Below are 9749 nucleotides of genomic sequence, written 5' to 3'. Positions count from 1 at the left end.
CACGTGTAAATACCAGATCACCAACGGTACTACAGCCCAGTCTCAGGATAAGGCCCACGTGTAAATACTAGAAGAGCTGTGCACCCTCAGAGAAATAAAGAGCTAGTGAGAGCGGAGGAGGAAGTGTCCAAAAGTAAAAGTAAGTACAGTTTCAAGAGAGTTCAGAGAAGCTGACCTGCTCTCCACAGACTGTTCCTGGACGCACAGGCAGAAAAAGGAGTTCTTCCCAAGCATACTCAGCGAGGTGCCACACACTGACTGTCATCCCAGCAACCAGCAATAAGGGGGTGAAGAGTTCAAGGCCAGCCTGGGCTACACAGTAAAACCGGATCTCAAAAAACAAGAATAAGGGCTATATCCCACTGTGTACTCGGCCTGCATATTTAATCTGCCTTAAAAAGAACAATGTAGCCAGGCAGTGGTGGCACACACCTTTAATCCCAGCACTTGGGAGGCAGAGGCAAGCAGATTTCTGAGTTAGAGGCCAGCCTGGTCTACAGAGTGAGTTCCAGGACAGCCAGGGCTAAACTGTCTCAGGAAAAAAAAAAAAGAACAACAATGGAGTAACTAATCTTACTGGCTTTGGATGTCTCATGTAATCAGCTTTTATAATCTAAGCCAACACATAGCTTAATCTTAAGAACTCTTCCATGCCCCTGACCCACAACAATGCGTGTGTGTCCTTTGCTGAAAGCAACCATCTTAAATGAATACCCATTCATGGATACTGGTTATAAACAGTGACGTTTGTATTTCTGCTGTTGTCTGGGTCAGCTAAGGGTCAGTTGGAGCCAGTAACTTAATCCTTATAAAATTCTAGATAAGATGTAAAGTGTCTCATCCATTCCCCATATATGATGCTTGTGTTCCTGTTCAATTGAAGACAGAAATCCTTTGTGGGGGACAGACACAGTCACCCAGTACACATATGTGGTCACACAACAGACAGAATACACAAAAGTTATACACAGTCACACTCAGGGACAGACAAATTCACAAGACAGCCTCCTTCAGACAGACACGGGTTCCCACAGAGTAGAAGAAGCAGGAAGCATGTAGTGGAAAATTCAAATCTGGACTTTTATTATTTCTTCCCCCAGGTGCTTTTATTCCTTTCCTTAATGTGACACAGATGTTTAACTGGTGACTCAAAGTTAATCACTAACGTGTATAATCCACCATCCATGCCTTTAAACCCTGTTCCTATCAGGACCGGCTCCCACATCTCCATCTGCAGCACTGCAGCAGCCTTCTGCCTCCGCCCCCTTCCACAGGGAACCATAAAGACCATCCTAACTCACTGAAGCTCCCCACCACACTTGGTCCCTCCTGTTGAGGCGCTTTCTGTTACTCGCCTGAGAAAAAGGAGGAGAAGCCCTTCCCCTGGGATCCAGGATGCCACTCCCACTGACAGAACCTTGAGAAATCTCAATGCAACCAACAAAGAAATCACCTGCATAAATGCTTTCCTGAAGACACTCTAACGATGTCTAAATATAGAAAACTGTGTTCACTTTGAGTTTCAGCATATTAATACTACTTGCTCACCCCCAAATCTGTACTGAACCTCAAAATCACCTTGTGATTTCTTTCCTTTTTTTTTAATTTTTTTTTTTTTTTTTTTTTTTTTTTTTTTTTTTTTTTTTTTTTTTTTTTTGGTTTTTCGAGACAGGGTTTCTCTGTGTAGCCCTGGCTGTCCTGGAACTCACTCTGTAGACCAGGCTAGCCTCGAACTCAGAAATCCACCTGCCTCTGCCTCCCAAGTGCTGGGATTAAAGGCATGTGCCACCACCACCCAGCTTTAAATGTTTATTTTTAAAGATTTATTTATTTTATGCATATGAGTATACACTGTAGCTGTATAGATAGTTGTGAGCCTTAATCTGGTTGTTGAGACTTGACTTTTAGGACCTCTGCTCATTCCAGTAGACCCTGCTTGCTCAGGCCCAAAGATGTATTTATTATTATAAATAAGTATGCTGTAGCTGTCTTCAGATACACCAGAAGAAGGTATCAGATCTCATTACAGGTGGTTGTAAGCCACCATGTGATTGCTGGGATTTGAACTCAGGACCTTCAGACAAGCAGTCAGTGCTCTTACCTGCTGAGCCATCTTACCAGCCCCTTAACTTTTAAACTTACAAATTAGCATAGGCCATGATGGTCCATGCCTTTAACTCCAACATTCTGGAGCTGGAGGTAGGCAGATCAAGACCAGTCTGGCCTGTATTATGAGTTCCACAACAGCCAAGATAGACCCTGTCTCAAAAACCAACCAACCAACCAACCAAAAACCTTATAAATTACATCCTTTTAGGACCGTCACTTAGAAAGCTAAAGAATCACCGCTAGGCGATGGTAGCGCATGCCTTTAATCCCAGCATTTAGGAGGCAGAGGCAGTCGGATTTCTGAGTTCGAGGCCAGCCTGGTCTACAGAGCGAGTTCCAGGACAGCCAGGGCTACACAGAGAAACCCTGTCTTGAAAAAACAAAAAAACAAACAAACAAAAAAACCAAAAACAAAAAAGAAAGCTGAAGAATCTTACAGATAGCTATTATAGACACCTGTGGGTGACTTATTCCCTTGAGAAGCCAGTATTCATTTCTTTCTCCTGTCTGTCTGTCTGAATACTTAATAAATTCACTCTTTACTTTGCTCTGGCTCATTCTGGAAAGTCTCCTACCACATCCTCCCTGGCACCACCTGAGGGGGAGTGCTGGGTACAGTGCCAGGTTGTGTCTTCCTGCGCCTGAGGACATGGGGAAGGCATGGCTTTTACTTGCCTGCTGGCTGGCTGGCTGCCTATCCCATGGGCTCTCAGGCCTGTGAGAAGTAAGACTTTCGCTATCCTGTGCAGCTGCAAGTTCAGGACATTGAACAGTGCCCTGCACAGGGGACACTCTGCAACACTCTCATACATTTGTTAAGTGACTGACTAAGTGAACAAAGAAATGTGGCCAGGGGGCCAGAGAGAAAGCTCGGTCAGTAAGAACACTTCCTGGTTTTCCAGAGGCCCTGAGCTTAGTTCTCAGCACAGACATCAGGAGGCTTTCTTATAACTGCCTATAACTCCAGCTCCTGGCGGATCTGAGGCTTCCTCTTATAACTGTCTGTAACTCCAGCTCCTGGCAGATCTGAGGCTTCTTCTGGCCTCTCCTGGTAAATTCACATGCATACACATACACTCACACACATGCACATGTGTGCACACACACACACACACACACACACACACATACACACGGAGCGTGTACAGGCCAGAGTGACATTAACTGTCCGCTCTCAGTCTCCAGTTTATTCCCTGGAGGCAGTCCCTCTCACAAGCTAGAGTTAGGCTGGCACACAGCAACCCTGTTATCCTCCTGTCTCTGCCTCCAACAGCACTGGCATCACAGGTGTAAACAACCACACTCTATTTCTGCATGGATGCTGGGAATTCAAAGTCTAGTTCTCATGCTTGTCTCACTAAGCCATCTCCCAGTCTGCAATCAGATCTTTAGATACCTGTTTAGTGTGACTTGCTGGGACAGTGTTTACCCAGTAAACCTAAGGCTGTGGATTTGATGCCCAGCATGCAAGGGGAAATGAAAGCAGAAGAAGTGGCCAGGTACTGTGATGCACACCTTCCCAGTACTCAAGGCAGAGGCAGGTGGATCTCTGTGAGTTCTAGCCAGAGCTATAGAGTAAGACCTTGTCTCAAAGCCAAACAAATGAAGCTAGAGAAGTGACTTTGTGGTCAGGAGCACAAGCTGCTCTTCAAGAGGCCTTGAGTTCAGTTCCCAGCACCCACATGACAACACACACCATCTGTAACTCCAGCTCCAGGGGGATTTGATACCCTCTTCTGGCCACCACAGGCCCCTGCACTCACAAACACATACCCCCACACAGACTTACACATATGCATGTGATTAAAACCACACATGGATGTATGCATATGAATATAATTGAAAATAAATTCTTAGCTGGGCAGTGGTGGTGCACGCCTTTAACCCCAGCACTTGGGAGGCAGAGGCAGGCGGATTTCTAAGTTTAAGGCCAGCCTGGTCTACAGAGGGAGTTCCAGGACAGCCAGGGCTACACAGAGAAACCCTGTCTGGAAAAAAAAAAAAAAAAAAAAAGTCTGTGTGAAAGAATATGTAGAAGTACAGGGACAGTGCTTAGGAACTTTCTGTAGAAAATGTGTTGGGAACACACAGAGGCAGGAGCATATCTCATGAAGGACAGGATTCTGACCCCTAGCCAGTAACTAGGGCTGCCTCTCCCTCCTCCAAGGTCAGGAAGCTAAATAAAACACATGCTGTGTTCCTGATAAAGGAATGAACCCCAGAGTCCCCCTGACTTTCTGCCTGTGGGGACTTTCTAAATCTGTGCTCAGGAAGTCTGCAGCTCCCTCCTTTCCTCAGGAAGCTCAGGGCAGGGAACAGAGACACAGAGAATGCATTGCACTGGACCCTAAATAACACAGGCAGGGGCAGATGTTACGCTGTAACTCAGGAAACAAAACCAATACCTGTTAGGGTCATATTTGATCACACTGTGAATGAACCCTGAGATTGTGTCATTTACTAAAAAAAAAAAAAGAAAAGAAACAAACAAACAAACAAAAAAACAAAACAACTGTTTCTAGTTGTGGTGTGGCTCAGCCCAAGAGCTTTCTGCAAACAGAATTGAATAGAGTCAACCATAGGCCAAGAGGCGGAGCTAACAACCAGTTGACAGGAAGTGAACAGAAGGGAGAGAAGAGGGGACAGTTTTAGCAGGACAGGCATGCAGAGACTGGTTACAGAGAAGACAAGCCAGATAGAGATGACAGCAGAATGAACCAGAGAAGGAGAAGGAGCCAGAAGATTAGAACAGATTGCTAGAGTTAGTTTGAGACTAAGCAGATCAATTCAGGAGAAGCTGAGAGAAGCCAGATTGCATCAATCAAGCTGGAGAGAAGTTTGAGCCAGAACAGCTGAGTTGAACCAGCCAGCCGGGGCTCAGAAAGAGCTAGGAAGGTTGAGCTTATTCTGCAGCAAGTCTCAGACACTGAAAACATTCTAGGCCTAGATAAGATTGTACAGAAGCTAGAGGCTTCCAGGACTAGGGCCCGGCCAGCAGACAGAAGCAGTGAACCTCAGAGATAACAATTATAACAGGTGAATAAAAAATACTTTTACAGTGAGAAGCTGAAAAGTAGCAGAAACAACTCAAAAGAAAGAAAAAAAAGAAAGAATGGAAAGAGAAAGAGAGAGAGAGAGAGAGAGAGAGAGAGAGAGAGAGAGAGAGAGAGAGAGAAGTTTGAGACCAGCCTGGGCTACATTGTGAGACACTGTTTCAAAAAAGTAAAAAAAAAAAAAAAAAGTAAGAAAAGAAGGCAGAGTGTTACAGGTCAGAGGTCAGTAGAGAAGCACTTGCCCAGCACGTGTGAGGCCTTCCTTTAGTCTCCAGTGTGGGACTGTCAAAGGCATCTGTGTTATAGGTTGAGCGAAGCTTGCTTCCAGAGACCCAACAGAGTATTCTACAAGGGACAGAATAAAAGGCCACGCCCCCAGACATAGATGCCTGACACCATGAGTCCTCCAACTCCATTATCCTGTGCAATCTATCAAAAAGACAATGCCCCAAGCTCCCAGTATTCTGGCTAGACTCCACCCCCAGTTAAGTGACCATACCCAGGTATGCCTGCCCCACAGTTACCTGAGAACAGACAAGTAGCCCAGCCCACCATATAAGGGGATGTTCGCCCTCTCTCTCTTCTCTTTCTCTCTTCTCTCTTAACTTCTTACTCTTGTCTTTACTCCCCCTCTCTCCACTTGGCCATGGCCAGCCAGCCTCTACTTCTCTACCCTCTTCTCTTTCTCTTTTCTTCAATAAAACACCTTAAGACCATGGGTTGCCTCTTTTCAACTAGATTCATCCTGTTGGCCCAGCATTTGCAGTCGAGAGACCAGACCAGCGACTCCTCCCACTCCATCCCTACTCGTACCCAAACCACTTCTCCTGCCGGCCCCCTTTCTTCAAAGCCTGGGAGGCCCTCATTAGGTTACCTAAGTTACCTCAAGACAGGAGCTGTGTGCCCTGAGGCCTCCTCCTCCTCCCAGGCCAGCCATGAATTCCCCCAGGAAACACCTCACCCCTGCAGGCAGAAGCCACCGAGGCTGGGGGTGCTCTCTACCAAAACCACATATTAACGCGGGAGAAGCAAGTTTTCTCTGAAAGTGACTTGAGTAACTGGGATGGAAAGACTTGTGGGTACCGGCAGAGCAGAAAAGGATTCTGGTTTTAAGTCAAGACTGTCATGCCGGAAGCAGGAAAGTTCCAGAAAAGTGTTGACCACAAGAAAAAGAAAAAAAAAGAAAAAAGAAAAGAAGCCACATGTCTTAGTTGCTCTATCATCCCAGCCTCACACTGCCCTAGAAAGATGGGTTCAGAGGAACCTACTGAGCACCAGCCCCAGCCAGGTTCCTGTGGATCTTAGTGGCAACTCTGTGTCACCAATGTGAAAAGTCATTTTCCCCCTCCTCCACTTGGTCACCTGCAGTTGCAGATTCTGTCACTTGGGCCTTGGGCTGTGCTACTGTCACCTGCATACTTTTTCAGAAGGGACTGGCACAGACACCCTGGGTAAAGTGCTTGCTGGACAAGTGTAGGGACATGAGTTCGAGACCCAGCACCCACATAAAAGCTGGGCATGGTGGCTGGAGAGACCACTCAGTGGTTAAGTGCAAGGATTGCTTCTTGCAGAGGACCCATGTTCAATTCCTCACCCCCAGACCAGACAGCTCATAACTGCTGGGAGCTCTAACCTCAGGGGATCCAACACTCTCTTCTTCAATACCTGCACTCATGTGCACACACCCATGTACACAGACAGAATGGTAAAAATAAAAACATTTTTTAAAAAAACCAGCTGAGGGCTCAGCAGGTTAAGAGCACTGACTGCTCTTCTGAAGGTCCTGAGTTCAAATCCCAGCAACCATATGGTGGCTCACAACCATTAATAAGATCTGACGCCCTCTTCTGGTGTGTCAGAAGAAAGCTATAGTGTACTTTATAATAAATATAATATATAATATAATAAATAAACAAACCTTTAAAAAAAAACAGCTGAACATGGTGTCATGAGTTTATAATCATAAAGGACAAGTTCTGGGCCGGTGAGAGGTTCTTTTTCAAAAATAAGTGAGTAGGAGCTGGAAAGTTGCCTCAGTGGTTAAGAGCATCTCTTCTTACACAGGACCTGGGTTCATTTCCCAGCACCCACATGGTGGCTCATCACTTCCTTACGCACCAGGCATGCATGTGGTGCACAGAGATATACATGCAGGCCAGACACTCATACACACAAAATAAACAAACAAACAAATGGTGGCTGGCTCCTGAGGAACAGCATGCAACAACATCCAAGGTTAACCATTGGCCTCTACCTACACCTGTGTAAGAGCCAGGGAGAGGATGAGGAGAGACTGTCCATCTGGTCTGCTCAATTCAACCTGTCCTGGCTGGTTTTGTGTCTCAACTTGACATAAGGTAGAGTCATCAGAGAAGAAGGAGCCTCTGTTGAGGAAATGCCTCCCTGAGATCCAACTGTAAGGCATTTTCTCAATTAGTGATTGATGGGGGAGGGCTTAGCCCCTTGTGGGCTCTATAAGAAAGCAGGCTGAGCAAGCCAGTGAGCAGCACCCCTCCATGGCCTCTGCATCAGCTCCTGCCTCCAGGTTCCAGCCCTGCTTGAATTCCTGTCCTGACTTTCTCCAATGATGACCTAAAATGGGGAAGTGTAAGCCAAATAAACCCTTTCCTCCCCAACTTGGCTTTTTGGTCATCATGTTTTATTGTAGCAATAGAAACCCTATCGAAGACACAACCCTAAGAATTGACAGCTGGGGCAAACATTGGAAATAAAATACTTGGGAGCCAGTGCCAGGGAAAGGATGAACCAAACACAAACAACAGGGGGTGTCGTGTAAGAAAGCAAACAGATTCAACCTCAAAGGACCTTCCTGAAAGACGAAGACATCTTAAAATGCCAATATATGTGGGTTAAAGCTAGTAAAAATGGCTCAACCTAATGCACATGTGTAAAAGTATATATGCACATGTACATGAATGCCTCTTATTTTAACTTCTTTTAAAAATATTTGTTTTTATTATTTTTAAAATATATCCAAGGGTGGGAGGTGGCACACCTTTAATCCTAGCACTTGGGAGGCAGAGGCAGGTGAAACTTTGAGATCCAGGCCAGCCTGGTCTACAGAGTGAGTTCTAGGACAGCTGGGGCTATACATTGAAACTCTGTCCTGACCCTCCCCTCCATACACAAAAATATATGTGCATGTCTGTGTGTGTGTGCAGTGCCTTCAGAGTTCAGAAGGAGGTGTCAAAGCACTTAGAGCTGCAGTTACAGGTGGTTATGAGCGGCCCAACATGGGTCTGGGAATAGAACTCCGGTCTTGTGCAAGAGCGGCAGGTGCTCTTAACCACTGAGCCAGCTTTCTGGGCCCTGCTTTAATTTTTTTATGGTGAGAATTTGCTTCTGTGGAGTTGCTACAACAAAGGCTATTAGTGATGAGTTCACTACATGAGCTCTAGCCAACCAAGTTTGTTCTGTGGCTCATGGAAAGCCCCCACCTTTGGGTATGTAGCCCAGGATAACCCCAAACTCAAAATCCTCCTGCCTCTGCCTCCACCTCCGAAGTGCTGTGATTGAAATGGTGTACCTCCATATCCAACTAAGAAAACTGATTTTTCAACTTAACCTGAGTGAGGACATTGTAAGGAGTAAAATCAAGGTTTATAGATACAGTTTTCCCTCTTTAGATAGGGAAACAGAGGCCCTGCCCAAGCATGTCATCGAGTCAGCTGTGCCTTGTGTCCCCTAGTCCCCACTCTGGCAGGCAAGCTGTCCTCAGGCATGGCTTTTACCCCAATCCTGTGCCCCAGAGCCAATGCACTTCAGCAACTAATAACTCTTGACCTTTGACCTGCCACCTGTGTCTTCCAACATCTGCTGTCTTGGTCCAGATATGACCTCTCACTTGGAGGGTGACCCTGCTCACAGCTCCCTGCTGCCATTCTGCATCTTTGTGTATGTGTGTGTGCGCACACGTGTTCATGTGAAGGCCAAAGTGTTATTCCTCAGGTACTGTCCACCCCCTCCCTCAATGGGCTTTCTCACTGGACTTGGGAGTGCACAGGCTAGGCTGCCTGGATATGAATCCCAGTGATCTGCTGCCTCCTGCCTCCTCTGAGCCCCGAGATTACAGCATTCGGGAACATGCCCAGCTTTCGGGGAGGGTTCTGAGATGGACCTCAGGTCCTCATGCATGCTTAGCATGCAGTTTACCAACAGAGCCATCTCCCAGCCCCATACTTATGCATTCATTCTTGCACGCGTGTAAGTGTACATTCACTTGTGCATATGTATGTGAAGGCCTAACTATGACGTCATAGGATATGGAGGTTCTTATGATATCAGGATTCATCCTTGAAAGCTTTTCTACCTTATTCACTGAGGCAGGCTCTCTCAATCGATCCCAGACCTCCTAACTGACTAGTCCCACTCAAGAGCCAGCTTGCTCTGGGGAATCCCTGTCTCTGCCTTCTGAGACTGGGATTCTACCCAGCACACCCACCCAGCATTTGTATTGCTTTCTGGGGATTCAAATTTCAGGTCTTCTCACTTACACAGCAGGTGCTTCACTGCTAAGCCATCTTCTCTGCCCCAGGCCCAGCCCCAGGCCCAGCCCCAGGCCCAGCC

General features: G+C 46.4%; 1 protein-coding gene across 1 annotated transcript in view; it reads right to left on the bottom strand.

Moving 5' to 3' along the window:
• Positions 1-9749, bottom strand: part of Hvcn1 (hydrogen voltage gated channel 1) — a 28528-nt gene that overhangs the window by 8163 nt on the left and 10616 nt on the right. The window lies entirely within an intron of this gene.

Source organism: Mastomys coucha, unplaced genomic scaffold (assembly GCF_008632895.1).
Source record: "Mastomys coucha isolate ucsf_1 unplaced genomic scaffold, UCSF_Mcou_1 pScaffold22, whole genome shotgun sequence".
NCBI lineage: Eukaryota > Metazoa > Chordata > Mammalia > Rodentia > Muridae > Mastomys > Mastomys coucha.
This window is presented reverse-complemented; position numbering and strand designations above follow the sequence as displayed.